This window comes from Arvicola amphibius, chromosome 5 (assembly GCF_903992535.2).
Source record: "Arvicola amphibius chromosome 5, mArvAmp1.2, whole genome shotgun sequence".
Taxonomy (NCBI): Eukaryota; Metazoa; Chordata; class Mammalia; order Rodentia; family Cricetidae; genus Arvicola; species Arvicola amphibius.
The window spans coordinates 93,278,694-93,291,669 of record NC_052051.1 but is presented as its reverse complement, the minus strand read 5'-3'; the positions used below and the strand labels follow the sequence as shown (position 1 = coordinate 93,291,669).

At 42.2% G+C, this 12,976-nt stretch overlaps 1 protein-coding gene across 2 annotated transcripts in view; it reads right to left on the bottom strand.

Annotated features, from left to right (window-relative positions):
* Chst9 (carbohydrate sulfotransferase 9) overlaps positions 1-2,421 on the bottom strand; it is a 255,132-nt gene extending 252,711 nt beyond the window's left edge. Inside the window, exons 1-2 of one of the 2 annotated variants that reach the window (XM_038331644.1) lie at positions 2,216-2,421; positions 1,658-2,093 (exon numbers count right to left, since the gene is read on the bottom strand). The gene's annotated coding sequence lies outside the window, so the exon portion shown is untranslated. The remainder of the gene's footprint in view (positions 1-1,657; positions 2,094-2,215) is intronic. The other variant, XM_038331643.1, reaches the window with a different exon arrangement.
* Positions 2,422-12,976: the final 10,555 nt, after the last annotated feature.

Sequence of the window (12,976 nt, the reverse complement as noted above, 5' to 3'; positions counted from 1 at the left end):
AAGCTAGGCAGCAAGCTCCTTAACCCCAGTGAGCCATTCCTTTTTCCTTATGCCTATTTAGTTAAATGCCTGGAATATTACATTAGTTTTCTGTTTTGTAATTTTTTTCTCCAGGAAGATGGCACACCCAGGAGGCAACCACAATCACTCTTAGAGATCAAGACATGTTTCACATATGTCTTCAGATCACCAAATGATGCCCATTGTAACTACAAAGCAAATAATACCACCAGAAGGATATTGTAGCTGCGTTAATGTCCAGCTTTTCTCTAGTAGCAAAAAAATGGGGAGTGCAAGGAGTTAGATTCTCCTGGAATATATGCTACTTTTCCCAGATGATTCAAGACTTTTGATTTCTTCCTTGGTTGAAACCAAAGGTTTATGGGAGAAAAGTAGAAGCCTGACAGCTTGGGTCAAACTTGACACCAGTTTCAGCTTTGCAGGGATGCTCAGGCAGAGGTGTGCAATGAGTAAGCATGCCTGAATACTCGTGAGAACCAAATATTGCACTATAAGGGAGTGGGAGAGAGCAGATGGTTGGGGATGATTTAAACGACTCGTTTTTGGACTATCACCAAGCCCCTCTATCACACAATGTGATGTTTAGTTAGTAAATACCAAATCCATATGCAAGGTACTCGTATCTGAAGGAGGCTACCACCCCATGAAGATGATAAAAACAAAGGAAACAAGAAAAAATTTTTTCTCATTTTTTCTAGGTGTTTGATAGGTGTCATTTCTTATTGACTGTATTCAGTCAAAATGTTTCCCATTTAATGATAGTTTAATTTTCCCTCAATTACTAAGCACGTCCAAGTGTTCAGGTATTGTGTTTGAAAATAACAATTTTCAAGCTTTGGGTAGAATTAGAAATTTGTCCTGTCTTAAATCGATTCATCTTGACTGGAGCACTTTATCTAAGAAGCAATAGTAAAATCCAATAGTTGGGTACTTTTGACCATAGAAAACAATGATATTCTTCTTATCCTCGATTTGATAGACAGGCATATGGTGTTATGATTACACTGGGGAAGCGGCAGGTGGCAGGGCCATTGAATCAGGGAGACAGACAGATATTAAATATGGTCACACTGTGTTTTGCTGAGTCTACAAGTCCATGCTTTTTAAGCCAGAAGGAAGAGGACTAGTAAAGATAAAATTGCAAAGATCTAGAACAATGTAATGTTAAGGGTTAAAGAAGAAAAATAGATACTGATTAATCTAATCACTCTACCTTAATTACTAGAAAGGAAAAGCAGAAAAATAAACAAAAATCCAAAGAACAAAACCCGATCAAAAGGGGGAGTTTCCTACTAAACACCCACAGTGTTTTGGTTTGCACCCCTTAATCCTACGGGGTGGGTTGCTTACAGAAACACACTCTTCCTTTCCCCTCCTTTCCTTTCCAAACCTTCGGACTGCTTCAAGCACAATTTGCCCATGGGGGGCTTGGGGGCCAGCTGACTACACGATCCAAGGAAGAGGAGCGGCAGCTGTAGACTCCACACATGGGAACTTAGTTGGAAATAATCCCTGACAGGCATCAAACATAGCTACTTTTTAGCCCTTCTCGAGAAACATGCTGGCGGGCAGGATATTCAAACCTAGCAGAAGAGCGGTGGGAAATGGTGTGAAAGAAGCCCCCTTCCCCCCTCACCTGCTTCACACCTGAGGCTCACTTGGCCCTCTCCAGCCCTCTGCTCAGCCACCATCCAGCCTGGGCTAGGAACTTCCTTCCCACCTGGCTGGCAGTCTCTGCAGAGTTGCTGGAGTTTGGGGCCAGGGCAAAGGAGGCACCAGGGCAGGGACGCTCAATTTAGAACCAAAACAAGCCAGAGGACTGGACGGACCGGTGCTAGGAAACTCGACACTCTTCGCTTGGGTGTCCTGTCCCCACGAGGGTGTGTCTCCAGAACCCTGGAGTTCATGGTACCTCTCCGAGGGCGCCGGGGCTGGGGTGGTGAGCAGGATCCATTCCAGGTAGCTACTAAGTTACCCCAGAGTGCATGCAGCGATCTTCATTCCCTCCCCTTGCAGGTCCAACAAAGTGGATTGAAGTGGTCTGCAGTGCCCCAAGATACCACCTTCTGCCCCTGGAATGATGAAGCCACAAAGGTGCCATGCAAGTCTCGCCCACCCAACGCCGCACCCACCGCAGTGCCCAGAGGGGCTCGGAACCCGGGTACCGCGCATCCCCTAACCCCAGTGCGGTTACCTCGGCATCCGTCCCTGGCGACTTGCAGGTTCCGCTCCCGGAGAGCGGGCTGAGGAAGAAACTTGCCGGCGCTCCCGGGCAAACTCTCCGGGACGTCTCCTCGCGGGGGGCCGCTTGGTGCGGTGCGGGAACGGAGCACCAGGGGAGCAGGGCAGCGTGGGCACCACAGATCGCTGAGCCGGGAGGGCTGGGGCTGCGGCGCCACCTACGAGCCCGCCTGCTCCCGCCGCCGCCAGCCGCGCCCCCGCCCCCGCCCCCGCCCCCGCCCCCGCCACCCCGCAGCTCCGCCTCCCGCCTTTTATCTCCCTCCCTTTAGCAGGGCTCAGGCTCAGCCTGAGCCCCCTGTCCGCCCGCCCCAGGTGCGTCCCGTGACTTAAGTGACTTCAGGCTCCCTGGCGACAGGAGTCCTTGCCTTGTCCTTTCCGAAGGCACCTTTGCTCTTCTCGCGGTTCCCTCTGTCTCTAGGGTCTTTCCTGAAGGACAAGTCAATAGGTTATCTCAAAACAAAGCTTGCAAAGTCTTCAGAATTTCGCTAACTTGAGCGGAGGTGTGTTTCCTTGCTCCTATGTTCAGGGGCAGTGCAGCAGAGTGCTCTTAAGTACAGGATGTGCTTTGAGGGACTTCAGCAGGGTGTTTGTGTAAAGTTGTCAATGGGAATACCTGAGACCCAGTAGCTCTCAGGACATGCCTGTCAAAAAAAGCTGGAGCAGGCAACTTGTGAAGCGCTTTGGAAGAAACAAGACTAAGGTATTCTTTATTTTATCGGAGTAAGTATATTGAGGTTTAAAAATTAGCTCCAAATATTATGTTAGCAATTATTTTAACCAAACTAGGGCAAAATAAAAATCAAGTGACTCCATAATTGTTTAGTTTGCCTTCAAACAGTTTCTATAAATTAACAAAAAATTAAATAAAAGTAAAATATACAGTAAGAACAAAGAAACTTTCTTTTCAAGCAATAAACAGGGAGACCACGACTTTGAGTGCTGTTTGCACTGCTCGCCTCTGCTCTGTCTGGAGGTTGTTCCTAATGGTGATGAACTTTGGGGCTGTTACAACACTGGCCTTAGGAGTATCATTTTTTTTAATTCCCAGTTTATTTTTCTCTCTCAATACGCTTACTTTTACTCATTTAAAAAATTGCAGCAGAACACGTGCTGTGACGTTTATGAGCTCTCAGTGTGCTGCTCAGTGGCGTTACAGAGAGTTACATTGTAAAACAGATCGCTAAACTTTTCCATGTTCTGAAACAGAACCTCTCCATCCGTAAGACACTGACCTTCCCCACTTTCACTTCCTCCTGTCCCTATCAGGTACCCTTGTACTTTCTGCTTCTGCTAATTTGGTTGCTTTAGATTCTGGTTGGATTAGTATCCCTAATACATAAAGAGCTCCTGCCACTCAACAACAAAAAGTCCAGTAACCAGACAACAAATTGGGCAATGTGGTCAAATAGACATCTGAGCTGTGCTTTGTGCCTTTGCTTTTTGCCTGCCCTCAGGGAAGCCCTTCCCCAGCAGTGACTTCAGAGCCTGGTTAGTGCTCTCAGAGCTGTTCTTCACTGGTATTTCTTGTGGACAATTAGTGATTGCTTTTGAAAAAATTGACTGGAACCTGTGTTCCCCCCTGTGTTCATGGACCCTTGGAGTTGTCACCATGCAGGGCAACTTCTAGTTAAAACTAGCTGAGGTAGACTAAGCATTTGAACTCTGACATGGTCTTAATATTCTACCTCATTCATGGGCCTGAACACAGAATACTTAGAACAACTATGAATTATCTTCCCTTTGTGGAGCTGTGTTCAGAAGCCCGAGAGTTGTTTCCAATGGATGAACAGAGTTGAAAGCTAAGTTATGTTAATATCCAACATTAGCTCAATCTGCATTTATTTAGAGTTGCTGTGAACGGGAAAGACCACCTTTAATTTTACAGCTAAATTAATTTAATTTTTACATCAGGAATTATTTCTAAGCCACAGTTCCAAGCGCATCTCTTGGTTTTCCAGGCTATTAATTGTGCATAGTTACTTACATTTCTTCGCATGTTGCAGGTTTAACTGTTGATTGCTTCTGGGTAAGCTTGAAGCATATGCATCACCCCTCCTTTAGTGTGAAGGTGACAATTGTGATCCTAAGAGGTCTCTGCACCGCATCTCCAGGCAAGAGTGCTTCCACAGACGTGTAGTCACTGGTGTGTGGGAAATGGACACAACGCAGATTCATGAGAGGTCTCTGCACCGCATCTCCAGGGCAAGAGTGCTTCCACAGACCTGGTGTGTGTGGAATGGACACAATGCAGACACATAAGAAATTCAGTCATACCAAAAGTGAAGATGCAATTATGCATAGGGGTGGTGACCCACATTTGCAATCCCAGCATAGAAAGCCAGTCCTGGAAGTGCTGGGGAAGTTAGTGGAAGGAGGTGGAGACCAGATCTCTGAAGCTCACTGGGACAGCCAATCAGTGTGTGCCTGTTTTAATGAGAGGCCCCATTTTAGAAAAATTGAGGAAGACATCCTGATGTCTTGGTCTCCATAGGCACAGATGTACAGACCCAAAGGAAGACTTACACACACCACACACACACACACACACACACACACACTTAGGGAATGAGAATAGCACCATTATGGGATGGCTCTTGTTACTTGTGGTTTGTGTTTTCAAACCATATGGGTGTTAGCGATGAGTTGGCTTAATGAGCAGCCAAAGTTAGAACTCAGCAGAATGCATCCTGAACACTAAGCTGGGTCATGTGGGCAATGCACATACCTCTGCACCGTGTTATTTACAGCTCCTACTGCTTTATGGAGGGAAAGCAGAGATGTATTGACCTGGAAACAGTTATTTTTACAGGAGTCAACAGAGCATAGTCAGCTAGCTGCAGCCATTTCCTTTATCTTATCTTGCTCTTGCTCTTCAGGTCAGAAAGAAAACTAGACAAAAGATGATAAAAAGCTTTCTGCTCATTCAGGATCAAGAGAACATAACTACTCCACCGAGGCAGAAGAAGAGCAGTGGAAGTCTTGCTACAGAAGATACGGCCTTTTCTAGATGTTTCCAGAGAAAAAAAATAAGGATACATAACTTGAAAAGGGAGATTTAAAAATGGTTCTAAGAAATATTTTTCCTTGATAATATGAAATGGAGAGAGTATTATAGACCCGGGCATTAGTTTCTTTATTCATTTTTTTTTTTTTGCGGGGGAGTGTGCATGCAGGTCTATATGCTAATGCAGTATACGTATGGGCAAGCACATGTGTGTGGATGCCTGTGACTGCACACTTGCAGAAGCCAGAGGAAGACTGTGAGCATCTTGTTTTGTCTTCCTTCATCTGTCCCTTTGAAGCAGGGTCTCTCGTTGATCTCAGAGCCAGACTAGTGGTCAACAAGCTTCAGTAATCTTACTGCTTCTGCCCTTCCACAGTACTGGGGTCACAGGAAAATGTGTTCATACTCAGCTTTTTACAAAGGTGAGTGGAGTTCAAACTAAGGTCCTCATGCTCACGAAGCAAGCACTCTTATCCACTGAGCCATCTCCGTTCTCTCAAGAACTATAGCTTTCCACATGAAATTAATCAACTCCACCATGTAGCTCTACACTGCACCTGCAGGTATGAAGTCAATGAACTTCACATCACTAAATGACCTTTCAACTTTGAGCTCTTGTAATGTCTGCTCAAGGTCATTTACCTTGGCAAACCCCCTTGGGCTAAACATCTCCTTCAATAACTTATCTATTCACATAGTGACATCAATGTGAATTCTAATCAAAAAGTAAAATTTGGATGAGGACTTTTCCACAGTAAAATAAAATCAAATATAAACTATGACTACTGCTAAGGAGAATAGGCCAAGTGAACAGAAGTTATCTATGCTATGCAGAATGGGGACTATGCAAAGTACCATGCCAACTTGTTCTCTGCAAATTAAGACCACATTTTAATCTCAGAAATAAAAAGGACAAAAGGCAAGGCATTACACAATAGCAGTCAAAGGGTTTTTTAAAAACATAATGACTTAGTTCTACAATAACAAGTATAGCATAACAATTTTATAATTTTTGGAAGATAGAAATTATTATATAGTATGGAAATAAAGGAAAAATATGTCAGCTTTAACTTGTTTTAGAATCACACTCTTCTCTTAAAGATTAAGATATGGAGGACTGGATTATGATATATAACTTGCATATATAAATATGAATATTAAAGCATAAATAAGTATCGGAAGACTATTGAAGAAAGGGAACAGGCAATGAGAAAAATCAATTATGCAAAGATATAGGATTCATAGAATATGAGAAAGAACCCTCCTCTTTAAACAACTGAACACTTTAAATTATAAAGAATCACATTGGTCAAACAGAAAACTGTAAGATAATTATTAGTAAATGACAAAGAAACAAGATGGATTGCCCTTATTCTCGTGTATCTGTTTCATAAATGAGGGAGTCAGTCACAGTAAGTTAGAATAGTCAGTACCCAACAGTTGCAGTAAGTAGAGCTGCTCAATAAATATGTATTGATTGGTTGGCTGAATAAAAACTGCTTGCAGTTATTTTAGGAAAATCAAAGTCATTTGGAAAGTTATGTGTCTATTTTCTTTAAGCAAATTTGAGTTTTCACTTGAAATTAAATAAAATTTTGTGAAAGGTAGTGCTGCCATGTAACAAAACATAAGATGGGAATAGACAAAACCATGGCCTGCAGCTGTGCTGCTGTATAAAGAAATTTTATTTCAAATGTTAATTGGTTTAGATATATTAAAGTTGAATCATTATGTTTTCAATGGTCTGGAAGAGGAAAAATTCCATCTGAACAGTTTACAAAAATTCAACTAATATAAAGTAGCATTGAATGTGAAATTTTCTTTCCAAGATATATTGAGATTCTTTAAATAGACAATCAAATAAACTGATAAATGCCTTCAAGACTTAAAGCCAAAATAAAAATTAATTTGAAATAGTCTGCATTGATGAGACCCTTTAATACTGTAAGTTGCTATACTAGCACAACAAGGAAGAATTAATGACAAATCATTTTTTGCCAAATATTTTCTCAATTCATTTATCAAGCATGTCACATTTAGTAAGTATCACTATTGTGTGTTGGTGCTCTAGTTACAAAAATTAGTAAACCATGGTCCCTTTTAGATGATGATAACTTTAATTCAGATGATATATTAATAAATTTAGAAGTAGTAAGACACAGGAGAAAGACACACAGAAGGAGAGAAGACAGGAACAGAGAAGGGCAGAACAAAGGGAGGGCTTGATTTTCTGGGAGTCAGTAAAAGAAACAGACCAAAACAGCTTTGCAACACTCTTCAGGTGTACAGTTGTGGTGTGTGTTTGTGTGTGTGTTCAAAAGAGACAGCAAGTCAAGTGCACCCTTCCAAAAAATGATAAAACTGAGAGACTGTCAGTGGTGTGTCCTCAGATAAAATACAGCACTGGAGAGCACAGAGCAGCTCTATACGCTCCCCTCCCTTGCAGTGAAATATTCCCTTGCCCAGCATTGGGAGTGCCTGTGATATATGGTTCACTTCACCAAACCTAATATCATTTCAGCCGACAGAGACACAGACCAGGGTGACCCTCCTACCCTTTTCGAGAAAGGGGTTTTATTGACTGCTCATTTGATATGTGCTATCCCTAATGAAAAGGTGAGCTTTTTCAAATGATGGAAAACAAGGAGCTTAGCAAACTAACGTAGAAGTAAAAAATAATGTGAAAGTCACAAAACATCACACTTGGTAGGATCACACGACTAACTTATAAGATTAGGGATGTATAACATGTTAATTCTAGCGTTCATCCATACAGCGAGTGGACACGGGACCAGTTAAGGTTAGTGTCACGATTAAGCATGTGCTATGTGTTTGTTTCTAGCCCAGTTTATGTCAGCACAATGACACTCTTCCTCACTGCTGCATATTTGTCCTTTACTCCTTCTGTTGCAATGAAAAGGGAGTTTTAGAAATTTGCCCTAGTATTTAGAAAAGAGGCAAAAGAAACTTAATAACCATTAGATATTTACTTTTCTGAATTGTATCTGTGAGAGATGAATGGGAAGGTTGCCTGACTTCCCAGAGGGAAAAAAATGCTATTCTTGGCTAATACTTGTTGATTTTACAATTGTACTTTAAATACTGAGGTCAAGAAAATGAGTTTGATAATCTCTCACTCAAATCCTTCTGTCTGTCCTTCCTTCCCTTTTCCCTCTTTACTTCTCTCCTTCCCTTCACTTCCTTCCTCCCCATTCTCAGTTCCCTACCATTGCTTCTTCCCTTTCCCCCTCATCATCCCCCTCTCCTGCTCTCCTCCCTTTCCAGGCCCCATTTCTCCCTTGTCTTTGGTTCCCACCTCCTTGCACTGGTCCTTCGAGAGTCTTGAAGTGTTGCTCATACTGGCCTCACATCCTGGACAGCCCTGACGCCTCTCTCCCAGGAGCCATCTCCAAAGACACATGCTAAGAAATGGCTTCAAATTGAACAACCTCTGTGACAGCCATCACAGAACTTACACCTAGTTTGATTTTTAGATTAAATCGTGTCCAGGTGACAGGATATCACCTATGCCATCAGAGGCCTCACCTTCTCCTCACCCATCCCCTCTGTTTTATAGACTATCTACAGTTATGTGCACTCTAATATTTTATATATAATACCAATCTTATTTGGTAAACATTCTTAGGTAATGGTATTCTGGTGGTGACACAATTAGACAGTGATAAGATGGGAATTTCGATGAGGAGGCCACAACTTTATAAACTCTCACGACGTAACAACTGATAGAGCAAAGATTTCTCTCATTTTGATCAGAGCGAGTGGATAAGCAGTCTCCATCTGTGTCCAGGCTCATCTGAGCATCACCAGGTCATTTCCCTCTCACTCACTGTCCACAAACTACAGAGCTGCTCTATGATATTTTTCTTTGAGCTGCTGCTAAAAGCACAGAAATAAAACACCCAAATGGCACAGTATGTACACTGCTGGTAACTCTGGTCTGAAGGTGCAAAGATCATCTCAGGCCTAGTTCACCCGAGCCTGTTGCAAGCTGACAGAAAGCATTAGCAGAGAGAAAGCTTCTAGAAGGACATAGGCTTCCCTAAAACTACGGTGTACCTGTTGTCTATTTTATGTCTACACGCGAATATCGGGGATTAAAACAGGAAAATGCCAAGAGCTCATCTATGGCCATGTGGAAACTTTAATGTCACTCATAAAAGGTGATAAAATGGTATAACATTTTGCCATAAAAAATTTCATGGATGCGTTGAACGTCACTGGCTCTCATATAATAATCCAAAAAGGCACAAGGCAATAGTCTTATAAGAAATGAAAAGTGTCATTTCGGAGGCAAAGAACTTACCCAGGGTAGGTTCTTCCCACCTCACTTGAGCATTTCTGTGGTGTAGGAGGTTCTTCTGTCTTTGTGTTGCTTTCATTGGTCGAATAAAGAAACTGCCTTGGCCTTTTAATAGGGCAGCACTTAGGTAGGCAGAGTAGACAGAACTGAATCCTGGGAAGAAGAGAGAGAGAGCCGCCATGGAGCTGCCAGGTTAGACATGCTGAATCTTTCCAGGTAAGCCACAACCTCATGGTGAAATACAGATTATTAAAAATGGGTTGAATCAAGATGTGAGAGTTAGCTAATAAGAGGTTAGAGTTAATGGGCCAGGCAATGTTGAAATGAATACAGTTTCTGTGTGATCATTTCAGGTGATCATTTGGTGGCCAGGACCAAAAGCAGGCCCTCTTTCCCCTACAACATTTCAGCAGCATGTCTGTGACTGAGAAGGAGTAAACATTTACAGAACACGTTGCCTACTGTGTATAGTCTCTCATCTAGGCAGGATAAATGTGGACCCTGCCAACCATTGCTTTGCAGTTTAAATTGTAGCTGCATGAGCAAAATTATTTTCATCCAAACATCTTTTCCAGTATATATTTCTTGTCTGCAGGAAAATAAAATACATGACTAAACAAGACTTTTTCAACTATTAAAATGTAAAGTGCTAACAGTGCCCATTAATGAGAATAGAACTATGGCGGCCAAGTTAGAAACATGTAGACTTTTTATTACTATATTTAATTTGCAGATTAAGACATAAAAGCCAAGTATGGTGCTGCATGTCTTTAATCCCAGCACTCTGGAAGCAGAGGGAGGTGAGTTTGAGGCCAGCCTCATCTACAGAGCAAGTTCCAGGACAGCCAGGGCTGCACATAGAAACCCTGTCTGGAAAACACACACACAAGCAAACAAATAAAAATCAAACAACAAAAGCAAAAGCAAAAACAAAATCCATAAGGTATGAAAATCCTAGAGAAAGTTTCCCATATGTCCTTCCTTATCCTGGGTTCCATAACCTCAGAGAATTATGGACACAGAAATAGAATTGGAGCAAAGCAATGCATTTATATCAAAGACCAAACAGTGCCTGGCATACTATAGGTAAACAGCACCTAATGTACCATTTTGAATTTAACATAAGACCGATGAGAAAGACTTAATACTCTTAACATTATTTTCATTATCTTCAAGATCAAAAAAATGGGAAAGATTTAAAACAACCTGGGTAGCCTAACAGGGAGTACCAAGTGTCACATAAGAAACACATACATGTATGTATAAACATCTCCCACACATACATGTATGTGTTTGCACACCTCCACTACCGATATTGGAACCTTCCTTCACATGTTTGACAAATGTGTATTAACATCTTGCAGGTTTTGGGTGGTCTCTGAGGGTTGCTGTAGAGACAAGAAAAACAAGGTCCAACCTTAGTTCTTGAAGATTATACTTGAGGTGGCTGGAGAGATAGCTTTGTGGATAAGAACACTTGCTGCTCTTGCAGAGGACACGGATTCAGTTCCCAACACCTACACGGCAGCTCACAACAATCTGTAACTCCAGCTCCAGCGGATTTGGTCCTTCTACCCTTTAATGACATCTGCCCTTATGTGTACATACCCCCATGCATAAATAAAATAATAAAATAATCCTTTTAAAAGATTATACTTAAGAAGTCAAAGAAGATAATTAAAAACTGTTCAAGAATGTTAAACAAGATAAACAAAGACAATCAAGATAAGCAAAGTTTAAAATTCCCTTAGAAGGAAATAAGCAGGACTGGACGACAGTCACTGTGGGAAGGTGAAACCTGAGGCTGGAGTTCAGAAAGAAGTCACTTTCAGCTAAGCCTTTCAGAATGAAATGTAACAGAGTCAGAAGCCTCAGGATCAGTTTCAGACAACATGATCAACTTGTGCAAAAGATTTGGCAAAATCTTGCATGGAAGGGAAGTTTGGAAAAAAAATGTCAACTGGCTGAGAAAGATCACAGTGAGGTTGATAGTTCGAGAGTTGAGGCAACAAGGAGACATTCACACTTGTGTCCGGATTAGGGGCTCCAGAGGGGTATGTGTAGGGCGAGTCCAATTTGTGTTTCTTTTTCTTTTTTCTCTTCAGGTATTTGTGTGTCTACCATATCTGTTTGTGGTGTATCTCTCATGTATGCAGAAGCATGCAATCTCCTGCCTTGTATGAAGCTCCTTTCCCATTGGAAGTGGGCAGCAGTTCCCTGCTATAATGCCCGAGGCCCCATGTTCATCTCCAGTGCTGCAGAGAATTGTGATAGTGTTCTCTCACTCTTAGAATCTGCTGGCACCGTGGAGACTTCTCTGTCCCTTACCTATTCCCTGGATGGCCACATGGAAACACAGATCTATTCAGGCAGTTGTCACAGATTTCCTGGCCTTCTGGATTTTGACTGGTTTCCCATGAAAATCTTGATTTATTTATTTATTAGTTCCTGCTTCTCAAAGTTGCCTGGTAGGCAGGAGACATTCTTCAAAATTCATGTCAACCGATGCCTCAGCTCTGGCGCCCAGGATGCCATTCTTTCCTTCCTTACCAGGTCCACTGGTACCAACTCTACCCTTTAGTGTTCTACACAATCTCTGAATAATTTTCTTAGAGCCCACATGTATCTTTGTAGACAACACATTTATCATGATTATTTCAGTGTCCCCAGTCTTATTTCGGATCTGGAATCGTGTCCTCCACCTGGTAGGAAGAAATCCTACAGACAAACTTTTCAGAGGAAGGCACACACATATTGCATTTCTGTGTCAGCCATGTTCTTTGAAGAAATTCCTCAAGATATAGGGAGGGTACTTAACTCTGAGATAGCTGGTCAGACAATAGAAGAATCCTTCTAGAAATGAAAATAAACTCCAGACTCGCAGAGTGGGAATAGAAGTGATGAGAAGTGAGGGGAGAAATTCTACTCAGGGCCTGTGGTGAGAAAGGATGTTGTACATTTGGCAAAAGAAACCATCTCAGCACGGCTAAAGCTTAGGATGTGATGGTGTCAGTAATAGGAGGTTTCCGATGTTAGCAGAGTTCTCGTGCTGGTTAAAGGATGTAAACTTCATTTCAAGAGCAATGGGGAAGGGTGAGAGACTAGACTGTGGAATTGCAGTTCCAGAGAACTCATGCTTTATGCAAGGCTGGAGATACGGGAATGGGAGCAAGGACTTTGCACTCGTCTAGCCGAGGGACGATAGTGACATGAGGTAATGTCTGAGCCGTGGGGGTAGAAAACGTGGAAAGGATGAGGAACTAGAATCTGAGAAAATTAGCTGTTGCCGGGATAGGTCCCATGTACCAAACATAACCTCAGAACACATGTAGCTCTGCTTAGCAACATGAAGGTGAACTTCAACCCCACAGCCTTTGATGTTCAGTCAG